The following is a 22,582-nucleotide window of genomic DNA, read 5'->3' on the forward strand; positions in this document are numbered from 1 at the left end:
ATGTTACAGATTCCTCTCCATTAGAAGATTTGAAACAGGATATAGTACTGACGAAAGCACAGTTTCAAAGAGCAGAGAGTACCAGCACAACCACACAGTAAACATTGGTGTATAGTTCATTAGATGTCGTTTATTGTTTCTGTACAGAATTTTACCACTAAATGGGCAAGGAATTACCATATTTTACACAAATAACTCCTGCTTTCTATGTTTGTTTGCCAACTACACCTTCCCTCCCCCTGTAAAGTATTTTCATAAACAAACTATGCTAAATTTTTGTCACAGCAACATATAAAAAAATTGACATAGTAGCACTTATGAAAATATCTCATGGGAGGAGGGCATGATTGTCAAACAAACGTAGAAGGTTGTCATTGTTTGCATAAAAATACGGTATATATCATAGAGTAAAAGTTTTTGGCTAAAATCTCCTGAAATTTATAGCTAACTAATCTTTTTTTTCTTTTTTGGCTTATAAGAATCTTTTTTATTCTTTCCCATACAAAAAGTTATACATACATTGTTATGTGACTCTAATTGCTCTCCCCATACTGTGACAGCACACTCCTCCTTTCCACCCCTGATTCAGCATGTCCATTCAACTAGCTCCTAACACTCTCTGCCTTCCTTTAGTCTCTTGTATCTACTTGAGCTAAGAGACACACCCTTCACGAGTATCACTTTATGTCCCACAGTCCAGTCCAATCCCTGTCTGAAGAGTTGGCCTCAGAAATTGTTTTAGTTCTGGGCTGGCAGAGAGTCAGGGGGCCATGCTTTCCAGGGTTCCTCCAGCCTTAGTCAGACTATTAAGTCTGGTCATTTTACTAGAATTTGAGTTCTGCACCCCACGTTTTTCCTGCTCCATCCAGGACTCTCTGTTGTGTTCCCTGTCATGGAGTCTCTTGTTTATGTAGCCCCTTCTGTCTCTTGGGCTACTATTTTCCTTGTGTCTTTGGTGTGCCTCTTAGCTCAAGTAGACACAAGAGATTAAATGGGCAGCTTCTGCTCCTTGTGTCTTTGGTGTTCTTTGTTCTCCTTTACTCCAGGTGGTTGGGACCAATTGATGCATCTTAGATGGCCGCTTACAAACTTTTAAGACCCCAAACGCCACTCACCAAAGTAGGATGCAGAACAGTTTCTTAATAAACTGTTATGCCAATTGACCTAGATGTCCCCTGAAAGCATGGTCCCTAGACCCCTACCCCTGCTACTCTGTGCCTCAAAGTGTTTGATTGTATTAAGGAAACTTCTTACCTTTGGTTTAGTCCAGTTGTGCTGACTTCCCCTGTAGTGTGTGCTGTCCTTCCCTTCCCCTAAGATGATTCTTATCTACTATGTAGTTAGTGAATAACCCTACCCTCCCTCCCCACCCTCATAACCATCAAAGAATGCTTTCTTCTGTGTTTAAACCTTTTCTTGAGCTCTTAACCCAGTGCAGAGCAGGGAGCAGGGAGGTAAATGGGAGACAGATTTTTCCCTAAGGGCTGCTTCTCACTGTTTCTGGGTAGCCATGTAGAGTCTTTGATGCTGGGTCTCTCCTGGTGTGGAAAACGCTCCACCTGAGCACAGCTGCCTGCCTGCCTCACCACTCACCCCCAGCTGATCAGGCCTGAAGGACTCAGGCTCTCAGCGGGTCAGGTCTGGCAACTCCTCGCTGCTTCCTACCGTCTCTCCCTCCCCCTGCCACTCGATCTGGTTCCTCAACTCTTCCTTTGATGTTCAGGGCTCCCAGATTGTCATATATAATCAAATCACTTGTTTTTTCGGGTCTTTGTTGTAAGAGGGTCCACTGGAAGCATCTGACTACTCCGCCATCTTGGCCCTGCCTCCTATAGCTAACTAATCTTAATGGACATGTAAAGTTTCTTCTGTTAGTAGGTTACAGAAATTACTGTCCAAAATGCTTATGATTGCATCTTTTTATTTGACTGTTTTAAAATAAGAGTTGAGTCAAAGCTGCACTGAGTAGTTTGTTATATAAATTAAGATGCTATATAAAGGAAGCATTCTATAAATTAATAACCAACTCAATGTTGTTATACATACTTGATATAGTTCTGTAAAATTAAACATGGGCAATGTATTGAATAGTTTAAATAATACAAGATGAGAAAGAGTTTCGCCCTGGAGCACTCATGGCCACTGTGAGAATGACATCATGATCTTGGCCAGTGCTGCTCTTAGGGATGCCCAGATGCCAAAAAGGGTTTTCTAAAGACTCATGGTAATGATTTTCTCTCTGAAGTCCAGATTTTGTATGAGAGAATTTTTTGTCCTGTTCCTCTTGGGAGGTGTTTAATCCAGTTAATGAAATTCATTGAATATTTTTAAAAATTTTCTGCTGCAAAATGTAGACTAATAAATATATTGATTTAGCAGCCATAGCTCACTGTAGCTCTTAACCGCTGCACCACCAGGGCTCCTTTCAAGAACTGATACCCTCTTTAACATAGTATTCATAGCACAAACATGAAAGAAAAATAATGGCATAGTCCCAAATGAACAAAACTCCCTGATATTTTCTACTTGCCAAAAGTTTCTTTCTTATGTGTGTAATTTAGCGTATCTGTCAATTTAAGAAAATATCCTTTGTTCATTAGGTACAAGAGGTTTCATTAAATGAATCAAAGAAATACATTGAAATAGCCTGTATTTTTAGTTTTTAACATTGCTAGTTTAGAATAACTTAAAAGTCTTATTTTAGAATTAAAAAATAAAAAAAAACAAACACACAGCATTCATAGCTTCAAATTTTATTTAGCTTCATATAGTAAACCAAGACACACACTGAAAACACTTAGTGCTTTGCATGCTATAGTAAATGATTGATATTGAAACTGGCTCTACTAAATTACTTAAAAACAATGGGTTCTAGAAGCAATTTAAGAATTCTCTTGTAACAGTGCAAAGGAAAATTATTTATCTTGTTCTAAATTAATATAGACTTTTCTGTAGTTGCACATTTTAAGATCAGACTCAAATTTCATGTAAAATGAATGAAATTTCATCAGGAAATAAATTTTCGAGAACTAATTTATCTACAATTACACCACTGTTTGTAGAATGAGATTTCACCTTTTGTGCTTTTATTGATTGTTTTTATTTGTATATACTGTTACTGTCAGTCACGGAATATGTGTGAACTCCTAGAAGGCAGGAACTATACCTTATTCATCTTTGTATCTGCTAGGCCTAGTATTGGGTCTGGCACATGTTAAATGCTGAATTAAAGTCTGAAGGATAAATGAATAAATGAAGGAATGACCCAGTAAATTCAAAGAAATACATAATCATCTCTAAATATACTTGTTTTATATGCAAGTAATACTAACATGCAAAATGAAAAACAATTTTTAATTTAGAAGCATAGGGTTTTCTTACTTCCTCAGTACTTGGCATCACCTATTCCAATTTATCATTTTACCTTGGAGAAAACAACATTCTTATTTATTCAGTGTCTGGGATTTACCCGAGATTATACAGCACTCCCCTCCTCACCCTTCCCCCCATTCTATCTTCATACTATTAAGATAATAGTACGTGGAAAGATTTTGTTTTATATATGTTATTATTCTTTGGAATTTTCTTACCTTGAGCTCATAAACAACTATTCAGGAAAGGATTCAAAATAAAATATGAAGCATGTCTAAATAAAAAAATAGAATAAAAACTGACATGCTGAAAGTCTTCTAATTCAAATGAAAATTTAGATTGTATAAGCATTTCTTGCTAAACATACACTAGATGGAGCCATTTGCTCAAGCTGTAGTAAAACTGGGAGAGCATATGCTTAATTTTATACAAACCGGCAAAACTGATTTCCAGTACAGCTATACCATTTTGCATTCTATTCCTATCAGCAACATATGAAAATTTTGGTTGTTTCATATCCTTATCAGCACTTGGCCACTGTTTTATTTTAGCCACATTAAAAGCTGCGTAGTGGTATCTCATTGTAGTTTTAATTTCCTTTTCCCTAATGACTATCACATTTTCTGCAAATAATGCTCACCTTCTACGTTTGTTTGCCAACTGCTCCCTCCCCAACCCCAGCCAGGTATTTTCATAAACGCACTTTGCTAATTTTTTACAGCAACACGTAAAAAAAAAATTGGCATAGCAGCACTTACAAAAATACCTCTGGGGGGAAGCGGTTGGCAAACAAATATAAAAAGATGTGCGTTATTTGTGTGAAAATACAGTAATGATGTTGAGCCTCTTTTCATGTGCTTATTTGCCTTCTTTGTATCTTTTTGGTGAGATGTCTGTTCAGATCTTTTGCCCAATGATTAGTAGGTTGTTTGCTTTCTTAATAAGTTGTGAGAGTTCTTTCTATTACTACACTATCCACAGTCTCACTCCTGTACATTTACGCAAGATAAATGAAAACATATGTTCACACAAAGGCCAGTATGAAAATGTTCATAGCAGCTTTATTCATTATCATCAAAACTGAAAACAACTTATCAACTGGTAATGGATGAATAAATTGCGATATACCCATACAATGGAACAATAAAAAGGAATGAACTACTGATACAGGCAATATCATAGATAGATCACGTGTGTGCGTGTGTGTGTGTGTATAGGTGTATATTTAAGAAAAAATTTAAAAGTTAAATTGTCCCAATTCAGTGTACCCCTGCTTCAAAAAAAACCCTGAATTCCAATAATGGGCCCAGATGCACCTAGGTATAATCCTTCTTTCATTAAGTATTATTGAGTCCTTAGTGTATGATAGGCACTGCACCAAACATTATTGATTGCATTAGTTATCTATTGCTGCATAACAAATTACAACAAATTTAGCATCTTAAAACCACACCAAGTTATTATCTCACAGTTACAGTGGCTCAGGAGTCTAGGCTGGTCTTAGCTGAATCCTCTGCTCAGGTTCTCACAAAGCTGCAGTCAAGGTGTACGGACAGACTGCAGTCCTTCCTGGAACCCGGAGTGCTCTTCCAAGCTCATGTGGTTGTTAGCAGACTTTAGTTCTACTAAACTGTGAGGTCCTATTTTCTTGCTGGCTGTCAGCGAGGGGTCATCTCATCTCTTAGAGGCTGCCTTCACAGGCCCCTCACAACATGGCAACTCATTATATCAATGACACTATAATTTAATAGGGATAATGTTTGTTTTATAACAAACAATCCAAATGTAAACTGGGAAATAACATAATAGAACACCCTGGTGCTCTATAAAAGTCAAGTATTGGCTCATATTATTCTTTCATAATTTGATGTTCCCTCCCTTTCATAAGTATGTAAAAATTGTTTTATTATTAAATATGAGAAATGAAGTATTGTCTTATTAGACAGAAGAGTATTCTGAAATATACACATATATGTATATATATATATTTGTATATATAAAACATTGCCATCAAATCAATTCCAACTCATGGTGACTCCACATGTTACAGAGCAGAACTGAGCTTCATAGGGTTTTCCTGGCTGTAATCTTTACAGAAGTAGTTTGCCATTTCTTCCAGGAGCCACTGGGTGAGTTTGCACCACCAACCTTTAGGTTAGCAGCTGATCGAAAGCCTGTTGCACCACCCAGGCTCTTGTATGTGCATCCCACTGCCATCAAGTCAACTCTGACTCAAAGGACAGAGTGACTCTATAGGACAGAGTAGAACTGCCTTCATAGAGTCTCCAAGGCTATAATCTTTATGCAAGCAGACTGCCACATCTTTCTCCTGCTGCATATGTGTATACATATACATATATATATATACATATACATATACACACCCACACAAGAGTAAGTCAAAAAGTATTGCTACAAAATCATAGAAACCCTTATTAAATAAAAATATCAAAATGTGAAACTATTATTTCTCAATACATCTTCCATCTAGGTCTATACACTTCTGAAGGCAGTGTTTCCATCTCTCTAACCCTTCCGTGAAGAATTCTACGCTCTTGGATTTACACCACGTCAAAATGGCAGTTTTGGCATCCTCGAGGGATCCAAATCGTGTTCCTTTTAAATGTTCTTTGAGTTTTGGGAACAAAAAGAAGTCTGAAAGGGCAAGATCAGGGCTGTAAGGTGGATGGGGTAAGGCTTCCCAATGAAATTCTCAGAGGACAGCCCTTGCTACCTTCAAAGAATGAGCAGGTAAATTGTCATGATGGGAAAAAACGGCGCAAATTTCCTGGCCTTTTTCTCACCAATACAGTTTTCAGTTTTCTTAAAACTTCTTCATAACAAGCTTCCATGATCATCCTGTGTCCTTCAAGAAAATCTATAAAGATTACTCCTTTGGAGTCCCAAAAAACAGTCTCCATAACCGTCTGAGTGGTCTTCCCTCTGTTGGCTTATCTTTGAGGGCTTCTTGACCTTCCTTAAAATGCTTAATCCACCTAAAAACTGTTGTTTTATGTGAGGCAGCATTCCCATAAACTTGTAGCAATGCTTCAGTGATTTGGGAAAATGTTCACTTGAGTTTTGTTAAAAATTTGGTATTAGCCCTAACCTTAAAATCATTTTTTTCCCTTGGCACAAAAAATATCCTTTTAAGACCAGACTTAATGGTTTGACTGAGACTGGAGGGACCCCGGAAGACATGGTCCCCGGACTCTCTGTTAGCCCAAAACTAAAACCATTCCCAAGGCCAACTCTTCAGACAAAGATTAGACTGGACTATGGACATAAAATGATACTCATGAAGAGTGTGCTGTCACAGTATAGGGAGAGCAACTAGGGTCACATAACAATGTGTGTATAAATGTATGTATGAGAAACTAACTTGAATTGTAAACTTTCACTTAAAGCACAATTAAGAAAAAAGAAAAGTAAGAAATATTATCAGGAGGCACCAGACCCTGGAGAAGGACATCATGCTTAATAAAGTAAAGGGTCAGCCTAAAAGAGGAAGACCCCCAATGAGATGGATCAACACAGTAGCTGCAACAATGAGCTCAAACACAGCAACTATTGTGAAGGCGGCACAGGACTATGCAATGCTCCATTCTATTATACATAAGGTTGCTTAAAAGTTTTGTGTTGTTGTTTTATGGTGGTAAAAATATATTTAACACAGGATTTGCCAATTAAACTTTTTTTACATGTACAATTCAGTGACACTGATTGCATTAATCATGTTGTGCAATGGACTCCCCATTTCCCCCTCGCTTGCTCCCCTGGTCATCAATAATAAACTTTGGTCTCTATTAAAAAAAAAAATCCTTTTTACTGAAGGCACCCTAACGAGACTAAGACAAGTCTGTTACTTAGAGAACTTGTCTGCAGTCATCCACTGATCACAGAGACGTGTTCAAACACTTTTTGTTTGGAATAAGCCCGTGCATGTATGAACTGGAACCCCAGTAGCAATACTTTTGACTTACCCTCATGTATGTGTGTATATATACACATATATACATATATATAGATAGATAGATAGATACACATAATCATAAAAGCGGTTGCCAAGGAGATTCCGACTCATGCTGACCCCATGTGTTTTAGAGCAGAACTGCACATAGAATTTTTAACGGCCGTGAAATTTCAGAAGTAAACCACCAGGCTTATCTTCCAAGGTGCCTCTGGGTAGACTTGAACTTCCAACCTTTCAGTTAGTAGCTGAACACTCCACCATTTGCACCACCCAGGGACTCTCTCTCTCTCTCTCTCTCTCTATATATAAATTATATATTATACATACATATATAAATTATCTATTTCTCTTAAGTCAGATAAAAATATCATCATTTACTTGGAAGTTACATAATAAATACATTTAGTTCTAAATTTACTATCACAGCCTAATATTTATGAATAACCTAAATTTCATTTTTAAATATATTCTATGGAAACCTTCATCTGTATTTTGGAGGCCCACTGGCACAGTGGTTAAGAGTTCAGCTGCTAACCAAATGTAGGCAGTTCGAATCCACCAGCCACTCCTTCAAAACCCTATGGAGCATTTCTACTCAGTCCTATAGGGTCACAATAAGTTGGAATCGACTAGACAGCAACAGGTTTGGTTTTTTGGTACCTGGACTTAGGTTACCCAGAGGGATGACATCCAGCATATCTGGACAAAGATATGCTTTGCTGGCACTTTTTAAAACATATAGAGTAAAATCTCATATTTAATTCATGTGTGAGAAAATTCAGAATTTTGTAGCCTATGAAGTTACCAAAAAGCAAAGTTGGCAAGAAAGCTTCAACAATGTGACAGAATATGAAAATATTTTTGAGTGACTTTGGCCTTGGGAATTGTAATAAAATTGTAGGTTTCAACTAGATAGAAGGATATAACTGGACCATAAAGTAGTCTGATAGCTATAAACTAACAAAATATAAACTAACAGGATATTAGCACTTCTATGAGTTCTTCTGATCAGCTTCCAGTTAGAGTACTCTATTCTTCTCTTGGCTCTATATTTTGAGAAGAATGCCTAGAGCACCAAGTAGTCATAATTTTCTGTCAGATAAAATGAATATTTGCATATTTGGGGATACTGAGATTTTCTGACTACTTATACAGAAGTTTGATATATAGGACTCTGCAATGGTTCTTGACACCACAGCATCTAGACAAATCATACTGTTTCTTTTCGTATACACAACTACACACATTTATTGAGCCCATACCATATATAAGAATCCAAGCTTGGTGCTATAAAGGCAACAGATATAGATAGATACTCTCTTAGTTTCTTAGTGCTGCATTAATAGAAATATCACAAGTGGGTGACTTTAATGAACAGAAATTTATTTTCTCACAATTAACATGGTTAGAAGTCTGAATTCAGGGCACTGGCACTAGGGGAAGGCTCTCTTTGTCCACTGTGGCGGAAAGTCCTTGTCTCTTTCAACTTCTCTTCCTCCGTTCCTTGGTGATCTCAACATGGTATCAGTCTTTCTCCATTTGTGCCTCTTTGCATCTGTGCCTATTCTGTTCCTCTTATATCTCAAAAGTGATTGACTTAAGGCACACTGTACACTGATGTGACCTTATTAGCATAACAAATTAAACCCTATTCCCAAATTGGTTTACTGGTATAGAGGTTAGGATTTGCAACACATATTTGGGGGGGACACAATTCAATGAATAACAGATATAGATATAAATGTAGGTGTAGGTGTAAATACAGGTATAGCTATAGATGTAGATGTATAGATATGTCATAGACCCTGCCTTGATTAAACTTTTTATCCTTTTTCTATATACGGGATCCAATTAACATTTATGTTGAGCGTATTCTATGTGCCAAGACTTGGGTGAGCCCATGAGGATATAAAAATGAATAGGAAGATATCCCCACTATTGAAGAGCAAATGACCTATTAAAAAAAAAAAAAAAACCAAACCCAGTGCTGTTGAGTCAATTCTGAATCATAGTAATCATATATGGTCTATAGCAAACTCAAAATGATAACTATAACAGAAAATGATATAAAGTGCAGTAGAAGCACAGACAGCAGATGACAGCTTTGAGGGTGGAGGTAGGAACAACATGGAAGAGCTCATGAATGGTGTTAGAACCAGGAAGGTTTAGCCCTGCTAGATCCATTATCCCCAAATCCATTTTATATGAAAACAATAATTACATTATAATAATAAAAGTACTGTTTGACATGAACAATTTACATTTTCTTAATTTAACTGAATAAAAGCATCTAAGAATGTTTCCTATACTCATTTATCTGTAATATCTAAGCAAATAAAAGTGGGCAAATACAACTTCAAGTCAGATCTTTTAGCTTCCTACTTCCAATAATTTTAACCAGTTTGTCCCTTTCAGCCTGTTTTATATAGAAATCTAGAGCCTCTACTATTCGTGAGGAGAGAATACAGTTCCATTATCATTACGTAAAGCCCCTGTGAGGAATAGAAGACAGGTCCATTTGCTTTCTGACATAGCACTGCTAGACTAGTTTTCCATGGAGAGTCTCTGTTCTTGTTTCTTTGTTCCCATAAATACCATCCCTGTTCCAGAATCACCAGATCAGCTCAAGGAATGCTAATCACCCTTTAAAGACCAGGATTTGGCAAAGGGAAGAAGGATAAGAACAACTGAGCCTCCTTGCACTGCCTTGCCCCCTCCCCGTGGGCCAGCACATGAGTTTCTATTTCTGATGTAGGAGAGTTCATTGGTTTAGCTTAATCCATGCACAGCCTCAGTTGACCTGCACCAGTGCTGAGCAGAAACATTTAAAATTTCATGACTTTAGCTAAAGAGCTTGAGGCCATTGAAATAGTACTTGCAAAGCCATAGGAATTGTTGGATGCTGTCATGGATTGAATTGTGTCGCCCAAATATATGTGTATCTGTTTGGCTAGGCCGTGATTCCCGATACTGTGTGACTGTCCACCATTTTGTCATCTGATACGATTTTCCTATGTGTTGTAAATCCTGCCTCTATCATGTTAATGAGAGGGGATAGGCAGCAGTTATAGTACTGAGGCAAGACTCAATCTACAACATTGGATTGTGTTTTGAGCCAATTTCTTTTGGGATACAAAAGAGAGAAGCAAGCAGAGAGACGGGGACCTCATAACACCAAGAAAGCTGTGCCGGGAGCAGAGCGCGTCCCTTGGACCCAGGGTTGCTGTGTGGAGAAGCTCCTAGTCCAGGGGAAGATTGATGAGAAGGACATTGCTCCAGAGTTGACAGAAAGGGAAAGCCTTCCCCTGGAGCTGACACCCTGAATTTGGACTTCTAGCCTACTTTACTGTGAGGAAATAAATTTCTCTTTGTTAAGACCATCTACTTGTGGTATTTTTGTTATAGCAGCACTAAATGACTAAGATAGATGCCTAGAATACAAAACATCACCCAGTTTCGAAAAATCCCATTGTCATCTAGTGGATTCCAACTCATAGCAACCCTACAGGACAGGGTGCAACTGCCCCATAGGATTTCCAAGGCTGTATGAGTTGAAAGCAACTCAACTGCAATGGATTTGGGTTTTTTTTTTTTTTTTTTTGGTTAATCTTTACAGAAGCTGATTGCCACATCTTTCTCCTGCGGAGATGCTGGTGGTTTCGAACTGTCGACCTTTTGGTTAGTGGCCAAGCACTTAACCACTGCACCACCAGGGGTCCTAACCCAGTTTACCCAGTTTACACATATGGGATTGAGTATACTCATTTTACCCTTCAAAGATGTTATATACCTGCAGTCCACCTGAATAATCTATGTATACATCCATCACCAATGGTTTTATTATTATGACTATGGACTTAGTGCATGTCTCCTGTTCTTCTGTAATTTTGACCAAAGTATAGTCATGGGTATTTATAATCACTGTCTTAACTGATAAAGACAATATTATAAATACTGTTGCATTCAGAAGACTCTTGATGTATGGTACAGGCATTTCATGTGGTAATAATGGCACACAGCAAGGATAAATCGTAGGTTTTCTTCACCATGTATACATTTGAATATAGGCTGACTGGAAATAAGCCAGAATGATGGAGGAGAATGATGTTGTAAAGTTTCCATAGCATGTTAGTTTTCTTTTTTTTCTTTCTTTCCTGAGATGTCATCATAGATCATAATTCCCTTGAGATTAAAGTGACTGACTCTATATAGTCTTCTTGTCAGAAACAACTGAACAAATGTCAGCCTCTCTTGTGGTGAAGTCCCTCTGTGTCTAATAGGACTTGCAATAATGCTATTGTTGTGGTATCTTTTTTGAATTATGTCAGGGACTCACTACAATCTTCTGGCACCAGGTTCTGAAAAAGACAACGTGCTGAACAGTGAGAAATGGAGGAGAGATGTGATTAATTGTCAAAGGAGAAGAGCACAGAAGCATAACTCTTCCTCCTGACAGATGCTCCAGCCAATAACACAGAGACAAGTAATAGCATTGTTATAGAAATTTGGCCAACTGCTTTAGGCACCATCTGCTCATTTTCCCTCCAAGAGTAATCCCTTTTCAAAGGCTGAAGGAGAAGTTAAGAAGGCTTTTCAGGCACTTCACAAATTTCTATCATTTGCAGAAATGTGAGTCACTCAAATACAACCCAAAGAAAGTTTAACCTCAAACAGAGGAAAGGCCATCAGAGCTGAACCCATGTGGTGGCGAGTGGGGTGGGGCGGGTGTTCAGTAAAACTTGTCAGTATTCTTACACTTTCTTTGTGAGAGCGACCTGAAAAGAAAATTGACTGAATTAACCAGAATCCATCTTTTAAGCTGAACGTTTTTCTTGCCCTAATGAACTCTTACAATTGAAATATAGGAATGGAATAGAAGCAAGTTTGGAGAGGGAATAACGAATGGGAAAAGAGATTTTTGTACAGAACTATAGGATCTTACAAAAGGAAACTCAACAGAGATGGCACTGCGGTTTTTTCTACAATACCAACTAAACCTGAAAAGATATAGTTCCCCTTTGCTAAGCATTAAGGCAATTGAGGCAGTTTTGTGTGATTGTTAAGAGAGCAAACTTTGGTGTCAAATACTCTAGTTTTTAAATCCTAATTCTATCACTTACAAGCAGTATATGTTATCTTGGGCAAACTATCAATCTAAGCCTCATTTTTCTTCATGGGTTATTGAAAGGACTACAGGTATATATGTAGGTATATGAAAATAGATATATGTTCATTATAAAAATATGTATACGTATAAAATATGCATTATATATATGTTTTTCACCTTAGTGCAGTGCCTCCCAGGATAGTCACATCGCACAACTCTGGGGCGATCCATTCATACAGAATTCCATATGTTATGCAATGTGACTGGCCCTGAGCCTAGCATATCATGAATGTTAAAGATGGCTGCTGTCAAACTGAATATTCTCTGTCGTAAGCAAGAATAAGGAAACTCTACATGTGTCAGTGTAGCATAATGGGCAAAAGTGTGAACATTAGGTCCAGATTGTCAGTGTTTTAACACTGAGTTGTGCTATTTACTAACTGTATGACCTCAGCAATTTACCTAAATTCTTGGCTCCTCAGTTTCTTCTTTAGTGAAAAGGAGATAATAATAGTACTTATCTCTTAGGGTTATTGTAAGAATTAAACAAGTTAAGACATATAAAACACATAGACAAAGTCTGGTACATAGTAAACACTAAATAAATGTTAGTTATAATCACATTTTATGTGAAAATGGATCTTAAATATATTGCTAAGGTGAAAACACAAAAGGCTGAGTATCTTAAACAAAGAGGGAGGTTATATATATGTTTTTACTTACATATGCATTAAATATCGCTGCAAGAATAGCTAAGAAACTAACATCATTTGTTACCTGTGTGGAGGGGAATTAAGTGGAAGGAGGAGAGAGAGTTTTCATTGTACAACCTTTATTACTTTTTAAATTTTGAACCCTGTGAATATATTACCTATTCAGAAATTAAATTTTAAAATATAGCCAATAGTATTATTATCAATTTAATGTAATTTACCATATAGCTAGTACTATTATTATCATGCTGTTGTTAGGTGCCCTCAAGTCGATTCCGACTCATAACAACCCTATAGCAACCCTATAGGACAGAGTAGAACCGCCCCGTAGGGTTTTCTAGGCTGTAATCTCTATGGGATCAGATCGCCAGGTCTCTCTCCTGCGGAGCTGCTAGGTGGGTTGGAACCACCAACATTTTGGTCAGCAGCTGAGCACTTAACCATTGTGCTATTGTATTGCCCTGCGTATTACTCAAAGGAGACACTGACCCTGTCATCTAAGAATATTTAATTGGATACAGAAAGTATATACAAACATACGTCACGAAAGGAGTTTGCAGACCACATCCTGGGATGTGTGGGAGAGGCTAAAAGACTGAGACAGACTTCTGGCTTGGACTATCAGTGAAGGCTTGAAGAATGCATAGGTTTCAAAGGCATTCCAAGAGAAAGAAATGATATGATTTGATGTCAGTAAGATGGTACACGCTTTGGAAACACCAAGAACTGCAATGTGTAAAAGAATCGTACGTGGGACTAATGCTGGCCTGTGTAAGGTTATCTAGTTATCTAGCGCTGCTATGACAGAAATACCACAAGTTGGAGGGTTTAACAAACAGAAATATTTTCTCACAGTTTAGGAGGCTAGAAGTCCAAATTCAGGGTAACGACTCTAGGGGAGGGCTCTCTGTCTGCTCTGGGGGAAGGTCCTTGTCTCTTTTCAGCTTCTATTTCTTGGTTCCTTGGAGATCTCCTGCAGCGTGGCCTCTGTCTTCTCACATCTGTGCTTTTATTGCTGATTGCTTACTCTGCTCCTTTATATCTCAAAAGAGACTGATTTAAGACACACCATAACTGTGAGTCGTAATCGACTCCATGGCAACAGGTTTGGTTTTTTTGGTTTAAACATTAATACTGCCTCATTAACATAACAAAGAGAACCCTGTTCTAAAATGGGATTATAACCACAGGGATAGTAGAATTTACAACACATATTTTGGGGTGACACAATTCAGTCCATAACAGAAGGGAAACATCTTCATTCACATTTCAATCAAGAATATTTTCTGCTAACAGGAATAAAGAAGTGTTTAAGGGTGTATATGTGTGTGTGTTTATCTAGGAGTACATACTGCAGTAATTACTCAGCAGAAGGGAGAGACTTTTTAAAAAATAACTGCATCGATTGATTGGATGATTGGTTAACCCTAAAATTGGCACTTTCACACGTTTATGTGAATAGGACAGCAATTAATAATTGTTTTCTCATAGAAATGTGTGGCCTCTAGAAAATCAGCTTATGATTTCAATAAGCTTACAAAGTTGAAAAAATTTTAATTGCAAATCACAGATATTTTCCAAATATTTTCTTGGCAGTAACTCCATTAGGATTTTCTGGAAAGTTCTACTCAAGTACATAAAGTTAAAACTAACTCTGATCTTTTCTCACTTAGACACTATTGTTGAATAAACCTCAAAAAACTAAACCCGTTGCTGGAGTCAATTCCAACCCATAGGGACCCTATAGAACAGAATAGAACTGCCCCATAGGTTTCCAAGGAGCTGCTGGTGGCCTCGAACTGCCGACCTTTTGGTTAGCAGCCAAGCTCTTAACCACTGCGCCACCAGGGCTCCTGTTGTTGAATAATTAGCCCTTAAATCAGAAATTAAAAAGGATTTGAATTTGACAAATATTTACTTAGTGTGTATAATGGGCTGAGTTTTCACAAACGTAATTTCTTAGTCTTTACAATAACACTGTAAAGTATTTATCTTAATTTCCACTTCACAAATAGGCAAATTAAGTTTTAGAGAATTATGAAACTAAAAACTGGCAGAGCAGAGATTAGAATTCAGATGAAGTATGTGTGTATTCACGTGCACACAGGCGGGGAAAGAATGAAGAAAAATAAGGGTCAAGGTCAATGGAAATTATCACTATACCAATACTGCCTCAGTATCGAATTCTAGGTATATTGTACTAGAAAGTACAGCAATCAGAGGAACAGTTTTCATATTTCCTTTAGTCAAGGAGAAAAGAAGATTATAATTTGCTGTTACCAATTTGTCTTCCATTTATTTCTGTACCAGTTATCAATTTATTGCCTATCAGATCCAAACATACCTTCATTATTTGCTCTGTGATAATGGAGCTAGATTCTTTAAGCATTTGTCCTTTGCAGTGAGCACTATGTTAAACTTTTTCAGCACAGAGGGCTGAAAGGGCATTACAGGAGGAGAGGCCTTCTCTTTTTGATTCCTGTATGCTTGTTTGTTTCTTTTTGTCCCTATTACACGGCAGTCAGAACACATGGGTGGAGACATTCAGTGAACATTCTACCCCAGGCACATGCCCAGAGCGCACAGCCACTCAGCGAACTCACAGCTTCCACCCCAGTCTAGTGACCACCACACTGCGAGCCTCCTGACACAGAACCAGATACTTCAGTTGTGCCACCCTCCTGATAAGCAGGCTCCAACACGCTAACTCTCTCTGTATTCCCACTCACCAACCTTGGTTAACCTGCACCTCTTACCTGCCTGTAGACCATGGCAACCCGGTGAACTTCTCTGCCAGCTAGTGGGCTACAACTACACCTTCTCTAACAATATCCGAACATCAGCCTCAGGGAATGGAGCCTTTTCTAAGTTTTTTCTTCCTTGGTACTCTTTCTTAGTCCTATGGTATTCTTCACAGTTCTCTCTACACCTTTATAGTTAGTCCTCAGTTACAGTCAATAATTCTTTGTATTAAATTTTCCCTGTTCAAATTGCTATGTGATTTCTGTCTCCTGTTTGGACTCTGACTAATACGTACAGTTGGTTCTTATTATTCACAGTAGGTATGTTCTATAAAGTCTCTGTAAACACTGCATTAGTGAATACTGAACCAGCCTTGTTTGATTGCAGCTGAGGATTTTTCGCCACTCTGCGTATTTTGTACCTGTTTGCATTTCGAATGACCGCAAAAGCAATACAAGTATTTTTTAGCGAAAAGGCAAAATCAGGAATACTACAGAATCCATGAATAATGAGGATTTACAATAATTTCTAATCTTGTCATTTTTTTAAACAAGTATATCCAACTAGGCCTTCTTGCCTCTCTAAAGTAGAATGTCTATGTGATTTCCTTTACTAATGAGGAAATGAGCTTATAAGAAGGAAAGAGGACTGCTAAAGGATAGTTGGCTGAAGATAAGTATGTTAATTTAAGCAATTAAAAAGTTAAGCAATTGAAGGTGATATGGTCCTGGGCCTAGTTTAGGCCCACCATCCAGAGCATTCGCTCAATAAAACGTTCCTCTCCAGAATCTGCACTTTCTTTTCCAGCCAAACATGGAATATAATTTGTTAGCCATGAACCTCTGGAAAATATCAGGCAACTGTTTTAGGGGAATAAAGTCTAAAATTCTAGTTTCAAGGTTTCTGGAGAAGAAAGCTGGAATACAAACCATTTTCAGGATTTCTCCATTCACTAACATATTCTTATTGAGCACATTGTAAATAAAGTCCTTTAATCTATTTTTATGTTAATAAGTGGAATACTTTTTGATATCTCTAAGAAAAACATCATCCCTAACAGAATGAAGTTGATGATGTAGTCATATTGAATTACTCTCAGTTCTTAGACTGGATCACGATCTCTCAACCCCAGGCCTTTACATATGCTGGTCCTCTTCCCTGGAACATCCTCTCCGTAAACTTGCCCCACTTTTTTTCTGGCCAATCCCTATTTATTATCCAGATCTCAGCTTAAATGCTATACCCTTCAGAAAGCCTTCCCTCTGACTACCCCATACACACACGCAAGATTATAATAAAACCCTTTGCCGTGGAGTCGATTCCAACTCCTAGTGACTATACAACAGAGTAGAACTGCCCCATAGGGTTTCCAAGGAGCAGCTGGTAGATTCAAACTGCCGACTTTTTGGTTAACAGCCAAATGCTTAACCACTTTGCCACCAGGACCCCATAGATTGTTATGAGTTCTCCTTTAATGTGTGCCCATCCCTCAGTACAAAATAAACTATCTGCAGGCAAGAATACTATCTTGTTCCTCATGCCCTGCGCATAGTAGGACATCAGTAAGTGTTCTTTGGCTGCTTTTAGCTTTCTCAGAAAAATCTGTATCTTAGAGCCTCAGCCAGTTGTTCTCATATAAAGTTGCTCTAAATACTAACAAAAAAATTTCCCAAAGTTCATGAATAGGATCTATTTCAAACTCACTTTTCATAATGTGAGAAAGATGAACAATTTGGAAAAAAAAAAAAAACACTTGTCGAACCACATCAATGAGTGGTAATCTCAAAAGTTAAATAAAAATATTCCAAAGTCATTTTTGGATTCTTCACAGATAATCCTTTTGAAAGTACTTTGTTCACTCTGTCAAAAGAGTAAAGTCCATTTTACAAATGAGGAAACTTGACAGAGCTAAAGACTGTGAGTTTTTACAATTTTATTGAAATACTTAACAGCAGATGGATTTCCTTTCCCTTAGAAGTATCATTGTCCTTGTAAAACTTTAAATATTTTTTTCTTGAGGCAATATTTACCTTTTGGCAGCTGAGAGTGAAAGATTCAGTTTTTAGTACTTTGTCTAATATTGCGTTATGTTGATAGACCCAGGATTTGAGGGGAGCTTCACTAAGGTGTTATTTAGAAAGTGCAATTTCTTTCAAAATTCTAATTTCACTCATCTCTTTGATTGCTCACCTCATCAATACAAATTTATCTGTTTTGGCAGCTGACAGGAAGAAAAATTGTTACAGACTTCAGTGCATGATGATCCAAATTGCTAAGAAGGGTCTGGTGGGGTTTGCTTCTTTGCATTAACAACAGGGGTTATGAATTAGCATGCAGGAATAGAATGTTGCTCTTCAAGAAGATATTTGAATATTCTGGAGCCAATATAAATTAGCTATTTAAGCCAATTGCATTCAAAGTGTCTCAAAAGGCTGCCAAATTACAAAATACATGAAACAGTGTGGAACAGACCCAGAAACTAGTCCTCAAGTCACTTAAAAATATTTTTCTAAACTGCGCCACAAACAGATGGGCACAAAAATATGTTCCATTTTCCCCATTCATGGTTATTCTGGAAGAGAATCACTTTCTTAATATAGTCCCATTTACAGCTGGTGTTACACTTGTTGAGATTTTGAACATCTCTGCTTTTCATCCTCAGCTGCGGTATAATAAGCATCTTCACACTTGCCATAATGGCAGCAATATTAAGGGTAGTTGGAGTTAAACTGTCCCAATTCTTTAGACGCTTAAGACTGCAAATGAGCATGTGTAATATGCATAGAAACTAGCCAGTTAAGTACAAGAGGCAAACTCTACTGGCTATAGATTAAAGATCTGCTGTTACTCATCACAAACCTTCCAACCCAGTGCGAAAGATGATTAGAATAATAAGTATCAACAAGACGTCTTGTACAGCTGTCCAATGCACACCAGCTTTTGGCAAGTGCAAATGAGCCGAGAAGTAGCTGGGAAAGATATATAAGTATGTTCATCAGGTCATGGAGTTTCTAGACAATCAAAATTGAATGTAGAGTAACAGTCCAAGAAAATGCAGCCATAAGAAGAAAATGGTATCCACAAATCACATACGGAAACATCAATGCATTCAAACTAACATATCTTAAAAAGAAAGTATTTGCAAAATTGTACAATTGTCCAGAGGAGTGATCTGGAAGACAGATTAGAAAGCCTTATGCTATATAACAGTTGCATTCACCTCCTCCCCTACCATTCTTTACTCAACCATATTAGTTTTTTTTGCTTTCTCTCTTTTTGCCTGGGGGAGGGAGATGGTTGTTGTTCCTGGAACACACCCACTTTGGGGCCTTTGCACTAGCTGTTTCCTCCATTTATAAATATAATCTAGCTAATCTTTATTTTCATCAGGCCCACCAAAACAAATAGAAATGCATACTTTTAAAGAAGTGACTCTACTAAAGGATAACGTATTTAATAATCCACTTTTCTATTTTCTTAGGAAACTATTACGTGATCTATTGCACACACACATACATAGTAGCACTTAAAAATAGAACAAAGCTAAAATATTGAATGCATAAACTGACTAAAACTACAAATAACCTGGTTAATTTAGTCTAATATTTTCAAGGAGGAAACATATGAAGAAATAAATTGCAGAGGAGGTTCTAAAAGCACCAAGTAGGCATAAAAATCATCTTCAGATATGATTTGGTTATATCAGTCCACTTTATGACTGATTAGAATTGCTTCAACATAGACTGACTATAATATTTGTATTGGGATTAGTGTCTGAATAAAAACAAATCCCCTTTTCTAGAAGCTGAAATTGTGTGCATTTATCATTGCTTGTAACCATAGCACTCACGAGAGAGCTGTCTCAAAATTGATAATTATTGTATTCTTAAGGAGAGGTCTTGATTCTCTATGACTTCATCTCTAAGCCAGAAAATAAGAAGGAGGAAAGAGATTATAGACTAAATTGGAGAAAGGAATAACATGTAAGAATATGATGGAGGTGAATTTTGTTTTATTTTTTTTTTAAAAAAAGAATGATTTAGATAGGCAAATCTCTCCTATATAGTATGCTTATTTTGTGGGTACCAGATCATGAAATGAAGAGTAATATGTCAACTTCCCTGAGAGACAAAGATATCTTACCTTTTCAAGAAGAAAATAAAAGGTAAGTACTAAGTCTATTTCAGATAATGGGCACAAAAATGACTGGGTTGAGATGTCCACTTTTGGCCATGATGGAAGTAACTTTCCCACCATAAACAACTAGAAAACAGGACAAAATATACTAAACAATTTTCAGACATTCTACTACAGGCAGTATAGGATTATGTTCCCCGAAAAAAGAGAACCAACTGAGTTTAGTCTTACAAGTGCCCAGCTTTCTTTTGGTAGGCACATTCTAAACACTGGAGGGAAAAGGGGGATCCCAAGCAGAGCACTCATTTTTGCCTAGTTAAGAAGCCAAATATGAGTTCCGTGGGAACGGGGCAGCTGGAAATTGTAGGTCAGAGTTCCAGAGAGTAAAGAGCTACATATACAACCCAAGAAATCTGTAAATGCCAGGAAAGAGCAACTGAAGAGCTGTGAGTTCAATGGTTCCAAAGATACCTCAGTTTTGGGAGGAGTTTTGAGTTCCAATCAGCCAAGACGGAGGGCCTTTGAGTCATGCAGTAAAGATTCAGAATGACGATTCCTCAGTGGTGGAACTAGATTATTTAAAACAAAGGTAACCCTGGGCCCATCCAAACAAAGCTTTAAAACAGGTCTAGAGCCCAACTGCCTTTTTTTGTAAAAAACTGACGAAGTGATTCTAAAATTCATATAAAAATTAAAGGATCTAAATTAGCCAAAGCAACTTTGAATAAGTACAAAGTTGGAGGGTTAACACTACCTGAGTTTAAGACTACAGTAATACAGTATGGTATTGGCATAAAGATGAACAATAGATCAAGGGAACAGAATAAAGACTCCAAAGAAAGACCCATATATATATATATAGACAACTGATTCTTGACAAAGTTGCAAAGGCAATTCAATGGAGAAAGTGTAGTCTTTTCAATAGGACTGAAACTACTGATTATCCATATGCAAAAAAAAAAAAAAGATGTTTATGTCATACCTCCCACCTTACACAAAATGGAATCATTAAAAAAAAAAAAAAATGATAAATCACAAACCTAAATGTAAACCTAAAAATCATAAAACTTCTAGAAGAAAATCTTTCTGACCTTCAGTTAGGCAAAGCTTTCTTTTGAGATATGAGAGCAAAAGCATGATCCATAAAAGAAAAAAATTGATAAATTGAACTTAAACCAAAAAAATCACACTCATTGCCATTGAGTCAATTCTGACTCACAGCGACCCTATAGGACAGAGTAGAACTGCCCCATACAGTTTCCAAGGTGGATTCGAACTGCCCACCTTTTGGTTAACCAGGGTTTCCAAATTGAGCTTTGTCAAGATTCAAAACTCTGTTCTTTGAAAGATGCTGTTAAGAGAATAAAAAGACAAAGCTTAGATGGAGAGAAAATATTTGTAAACCATATACCTGATAAACGGCATGTGTCCAGAATATTCTCAAAGCTCAATAATAACAAAACGAAAAGCTCATTTTTTTTTGAATTTGGCAAAATATTTTAACAGACATTGAACCAAAAAAAGATATATGATGGCAAATAAGCACGTGAAGAAAATGCTCAGCATTGTTGGTCTTTACGGAAATGCAAATTAAAACCACATTAAGATACCACTATACATTTGTTAGAATGGCTGGAATTAAAAAGACTGATGATTCCAAGGGTTGGCAAAGTTGTGGAGGAACTCTCATATACTGCTGGTGGGAATGTAAAATGGTACAACTAATTTGGAAGGAAAAACATTTGGCATTTTCTTAAAAAGCTAAACATATACCTATCATATGATCTAGCCATTCCATTACTAGGTATTTACCCAAAAGAAAAGAAAGCATATATAAAAACAAAATTTTGTACATGAATATTCCTAACACCTTCATTTGTAATAGCTCCAAACTCAAAAGAATTCCTATGGTCCTAAACGGGGCAGTGGAGACAAAAACTATGTTACATTTATACAATGGAATACTACTCAGCAATAAAAGGGGATGAAATATTGATACATACAGTAACATGGAGGAATTTCAAAATAACTATACTGAGAGAAAGAAGCCAAACAAAAAGAACACATACTGTATGATTCCATCAATATAAAACTCTAGAAAATGCAAACTAATCTATTTAGACAGAAAGCAGAACAGTAGTTGCCTGAGGACAGTGGAGGTGGAGTGGAGGGCATGGGGAATGGTATTAGAGAGGGGTAGGAGGGAACTTTTGGGAAAATTAGCTATGTTCACTATCATGACTGTGGTAATGGTTTCACGGGTGTATACATATGTCAAAACCTATCATGTGCCATTTTTTGTTTATCAATTACTTCAATAAATCTGTTAAAAGGAGGAAAGAAAAAAAAAAAGAGCCAAGAATGAATCAAACTGAAATTTAACGAAATAAAATGTCCATCAAAATTAAATTCAACTTTTTTTAAAGGAAGAAAACAAAATCTGGACACTCAACAATGTAAAATTCAAAATGTCCAGCATCCAATAAAAATTTATCAGATATTCAAAGAGGCAGGAAAATATGACACACAACAGAAGAA

This window comes from Trichechus manatus, unplaced genomic scaffold, assembly GCF_000243295.1.
Source record: "Trichechus manatus latirostris isolate Lorelei unplaced genomic scaffold, TriManLat1.0 scaffold00032, whole genome shotgun sequence".
NCBI classification, from domain to species: domain Eukaryota; kingdom Metazoa; phylum Chordata; class Mammalia; order Sirenia; family Trichechidae; genus Trichechus; species Trichechus manatus.